Source organism: Microtus pennsylvanicus, chromosome 7 (genome assembly GCF_037038515.1).
Source record: "Microtus pennsylvanicus isolate mMicPen1 chromosome 7, mMicPen1.hap1, whole genome shotgun sequence".
Classification (NCBI taxonomy): Eukaryota; Metazoa; Chordata; class Mammalia; order Rodentia; family Cricetidae; genus Microtus; species Microtus pennsylvanicus.
The window spans coordinates 13987747-13993264 of NC_134585.1; the positions used below are offsets into that span (position 1 = coordinate 13987747).

Below are 5518 nucleotides of genomic sequence, written 5' to 3' on the forward strand. Positions count from 1 at the left end.
GATCATACCAAAGCTTGACCTCTGTCCTATAAATACATGCACACAAATACGCACCTGCATACACATGCACTTGCTCCCATACACACATGTACACCTGCCTATATGCACACATGAGGGCTCCCTGCAGGCGCCAGACAGTGAGAGCCACACAAGCGCTCCCCCCCACACACACACACACACACACACGCACACACACCAGGTTCTTTTGAGCTAATTCTTCCATCTCACCATCCTTACTATGAAAGGAGAGAATGTCAGAGGCAAAGAGTCACCTGAAGGAGTTTGAGCAGAGAAAGAAGTGGATTAGAGTACAGAAAAGCAGGCCAGCACTCAAAAGAAAGAAGGCTGCCTTTTATCTGAGTCAAGAGGGGGAAAAAAAGACATCAGTTAAAAGTTCAGGAGCCATTAAGAGGCAGCAGAGATGGTGTTTGGGCCAGGTTTGAGGAGTGAAGGAGTTCCCGTTCAATGCCCTCAGTCTTCTTAGGAAAATCAAAGACAAGGTCGTGAGCGAAGACCAAGATTTGAGGCTGATTGGAAGGGACAAGGCTAGAGCGGCCACTCGGATGATGCATTAGGAAGGGAACGTGCAATACATAAGAGAATCACTAAGCAGCAGACAGAGCAAGTGACATCAGTGCAACGCAGCTGGCAGGGACTGTAACACGCAGGGCGAGATGATGCCCCTGGCGGTCATGGGAATGGGGAAGTAGGTCTGACATGGAAGGGAATGTACTTTGAATACGATGTACCCTAAAATGTCAGCCCAGAGCATTTGCACCAGGCACGGGCAGCAGTCTGCACCTCACTGCCTTCCCACCGCCTCCTGTAACTCCCCATCGTGACTATTATCACAAAGGGTTACAAACATTTTTTAAGTAGCTCCCAAACTTGACATCTCAACCCTGCCTTGTTCATCACTCTGACAGCAATAAAGAGCAAGGTAGGTACCTCACCCAAAGGGACCAGTTAGTAATTGTGTACTTGACCTGAGTCACCGCACTGTTAGCTTCTCACCTTAATGCTAGTCCAGCTCCAGCTGCATCTTCCTGACTTTTCCCCTGGTGGAGACTCTGACTCACGGGACTTGTGCACACCCTGGATTTGATCTGCCTGTTTTGCCCTGCCTAGTATCTGTGAGCACCTGATTCCACAGCCCTCTTCCTCCCCGGGTTACCGCTCCAGCATCCTAACCGAGCATACTGACTATAGTCAGTGCATCTGCTACTACCATGTTTGTGCTGAATTTTGCCGATGAAGAAGTTCTATATACCCAGAATGAGAGAATACAGACAGCATAGGAAGACAAAACTGATGGGGTCAGAGTTAGAATCATAACAGAAAGGAGCTAACATCTGACACCATAAGAACCAAGATCAGAAATATGTCATAACCAAGAACCAGAAAGAGGAACAAAGAAACAGTAGAGATGAGGAGGCATCTAATTCCAAATAACATGCCTAAGCTTGTGAGCCAGAGGTATATGACCCAGCTCAATTCTGGCTCACAGCCTAAGTGACAGAAAAAAAATTATACTAAAGAATAATAAGCCTAAGAGTTGAAGAGATCATACGACTTCAAATTATATTTCTTCTCATATGCTTGTGTCCAAGTTAGGGTTACTATTGCTATGTAGAAACACCATGAATGAAAGCAAGTTTGAAAGGAAAGAGTTTATTTGGCTCACATTTCTGAATCCATCCATCACTGAAGGAAGTCATGGCAGGAACTCAAGCCGGCTGGGACCTGGACATAGGAGCTGCTGCAGAGGCCATGGAGGGTACTGCTCTCTGGCTTGCTTTCCATGGCTTGAAATGGGCAGAGCCCTCCCCATCAATCACTAATTAAGAAAATGAGGCATCTTCTCAATTGAAGCTCCATTCTCTGCCATGACCTTAGCTTGTGTCAAGATGACATGAAACTCTCCAGTACAACTGACCTCTTGTGAACACGACACAGAATTACATCCTTATTAAGCCACAACCTTTCCTTTCTTGTTCATCCCCAAGCTCTCATGCTAACAGGAACATCACGGCAGCAGAGTGTGTTCTGTGGACCATGTGCTGCTATGGATGCCTGGGCTGTAAGTTGAAAAGACTCGAAATGCTGGGCTGGACTAAATGCCTGACGAGGATGGTATTTCAGCAGTTAGTTGGTACTTTAGAAAACCATAGGGTTCATCTCTTCATCTCAAAGTACCATAAAGAAAATTGGTACTGAATTATCTCTGATTCAGTGTCCAAGAGGTCAATTTCTGCCTACCAGAATGGAGCCCCATCCTCCCAACAGAGAATGTGGCAGCATCTTCTCCTGATGTTGGGTGGGTAGCTACAGAAGAGGGAATGTGTTCAATAGACTGAGGGAGGAGGTCAGGTTCAAGCCTCCCCTTGGGGATGGCCTTCCTTGCTTTGAGAAGCCCCCAAGCAGGCCTATTTTCTTCCCAAACTTGTTACAAGATGAGCCTCCTCCAAAAATGACCCTGGCCAGTGAGAAGGCCTTGCAGAAGATCTCCCATTCAAGAATGAGCTTGCTGCCCTTAGAGCTCAGCTTGCCAAGATTGTGACTCTCTTCCACATCTGTTACTGCAGCACCACCACCTCCTTCCCACCCCCTGCCATTGATGCTCCACCCAAGTATGTCTGCTCTCAATCTGCTTAAAGAGAGAAGAGAGCAAAAGCTCGTACTGGAAAGACTTTGGCTAAGAGCCTCCCAAAGAAGCCTGACATGCCAAAGATCCTTGAGATCTTTAAATATATGAACAGGGTGAAGCTACACTCAGTCAAGAAGTCAGAGGAAGACCTAAAGCCTAAGTCAGTGCATACTACTGACCCCGCTGCCCTCACAGCGGATGCTCTGAAATAGAAGTTTGCTTAGCAGTGTCAACACAATAGCCAAGATGAAGTTGAAAAGGGAATTCCAAAACCAGAGCCAGAGACCACCTCAGTTCTGGAGTTCTCCTTAACACAAGTGTATTATGACATGTTTTTAATAGGCGTCCAGGGTTCATCTTCAAGCATGAGTAACAATTGTAGGGCTTTAGAAGACAGGCTATTCGAGAATGTTTCTGTATATTTTCAAATTTTACTTTCCTATTTTTTGTTTCTTTGTTTGTTTGTATTTTGTTTTTTGAGACAGGGTTTCTCTATGTCACCCTGGCCATCCTGGAACTCTCTTTGTAGACCGGGCTGGTCTCAGACTCACAGAGGTCTGTCTGCCTCTATCTCCCCAGTGCTGGGATCAAAGGCCTGTGCTGCCACCACCCAGCCCCCACCACCCAGCCCCCCTTTCCAATTCTTAACATTAATACCTATGTAAATATTTTATATGCATGCATTTGAAGATAAAAAAGTATGTAAAAACTTGTTATGAATAACACCAATGAGAAAACTGTTTCTCTTCTTTGATAGTTTACTGCTCATAGATGGAACACCTGGTCTACCCTGTTATTCGAGAACAGTGTTGGAGATGGGAATGCCTCCAGCAGGGCTTATATACGTTCTCACTTCTTTTTTTCCTCTGGATCTGAGTTTACAGAAGATGTTTACTGCTGAGCCTCTGAATTGCTTTCCACTAGAGGGAAGTGAGGACCAGGAACTCTATGCTTACACCTCACTGACACCCAATGTTGGAAGGAAATGTACTTCTCAAGTAGTAACAAATCAAATTAATGAAGTAAATCACTTCTTAAATAAAAACCAGTATGTTCAAAGAGGGGGTACATCACAATATAAAATAGTCCAGACCGAAAAAAATTTTAAATATTCCAGATTTTTAAATTCCCAATTTTTAAAATTTCAAACACCTGAAAATTCTGTCTCTTTAAAATAGCCAACACTTTTCAAATCCAACATCTTTCAGAATTCAAAGTCTCCTGTCAAACCAAAAATTAATTAGATATTTTAATACTTCCAAAAGGGAAGAACCAGGGCACAGTTACAATCTGAACAAAGCAAAACCAAACTCCAAAAGTGTAAATAACTCTGCGCCCAACACCTGGGATTCACTCAGGACCTCCTGAGCTCCTTCTAGGGGCTGTGGTCACTTCTCCAGCTCCACCCTCCGACGCACATTGTCTTTTAAATTCCTACAGGCTTCATTCCAACACCACAGCTGCTGTTCATGATCCTCCATGGCACTGACATCTCCAGAATGCTAGGGTCTCTCGCCTGAGCTGTGCTTCCCCGTGAGCTTCTCCTGGACCCTCTTTGCGGCGCCAAGCCACAAGTTTTTTGTGTGACCCTTTTAACCCTGTCCTCCAACTGCTCCTGAGACTGCACGTTCACCAAAGGCCTCTCCTGGCCTCTCTCAGTGCCAAGCCTCAGCTGCCCTCCGTGATCCCTTCGTGCCTTAAAACCAGTACCACCTGGGAGATTCTGATGTGTAAGTAAGTTTGGCTGATAAATCAAGTTGCAACCTTGACTACCTCTGGACCACACTCTGTGTGCTGAATCCAAGGAAACACTTCCCAGAAAAATTCACCTCGAGAAGACTGGTCACTTCTTAATTACCACTAATTTCTTAGCTCCAGCTGACCAGCATCAGTGGTCCCAGTAAAGCGAAGCGTCTTCAGTGGTTCTTTGTGACATAATTAATAATTAATAAAAACTCAGAGACGGACATTGGGGTTCAACCTGAAAGTCAGAAAAGCAAAACAGCCAGCCACTGACTCTTACCTCTACCTCAGGACCAAACGGTGATCCTGCCTCCAGGAATCTCAGAATGAGACTGTGTGAGAGCTGTCTCCTCCCATCTTATAGTCCTCTCTAGTGTTAGGATTAAAGGTGTGCACCACTACCGCCCCGTTTCTATGGCAAACTAGCATAGCTACTGGGATTAAAGTGTGTCGCCACTGTCTGGTCTGTCAGGCTGATCAGTGCGGCTGTTTTACACTCTGAACTTCAGGTAAGCTCTATTTAGTAAAATACAAATGAAATATCACTACAGTTCTGGTCTCTTGTTAATCACAGATGATTCTTTAGCCTCAACTGATTAGACATCACAGATTCTTTTTTTTAAAGGATAGTATCGGGAGGGAATTTTTCAGCAAGTATAATTTCCAACTGGTGAATATACCCCTGACCTCAAAATATATTTTTTTAGATCTATGAATAGCAACGTTACTTTTTAGTTGATTTTTTTGGGGGGCAGTGAAAATGTATTTGACACACTGGTCTTCTGTGTCTTAAATGAACTCAAATGAGAGACTCTGGGAATTGGTTCTTTAATGCAGTGATCATGTCTAAATCCATCTGTGAGGGTTTCATATCTTTTTATTCCACATGACATGAATATAATCTGAGGAGCACCCCAGCAATGCAATTCTCATCAAGTGAAGTAAGAGTGTGATACAACCTGGGAGACTTGGTCTCTCTTCATAGGATTTTGTAAAGTCTCCATTAATGAAGTCTAACTCAGAAAATAGGTTGGTCTCGTTGGACAGCCTGCATCTTGTGTAACCATCTCTCCATCCCCCATCCCATTACCTCACCTCAGCAACTTTTCCTGCACTCTGCGATTGTCC

The 5518-nt window shown here is 44.5% G+C and overlaps 1 pseudogene; it reads left to right on the top strand.

The window, feature by feature from the left end:
• The first annotated feature begins 2100 nt into the window (after positions 1 to 2100).
• LOC142853969 (mitochondrial fission regulator 1 pseudogene) lies at positions 2101 to 4167 on the top strand (annotated as a pseudogene).
• The last annotated feature ends 1351 nt before the right edge of the window (positions 4168 to 5518 follow it).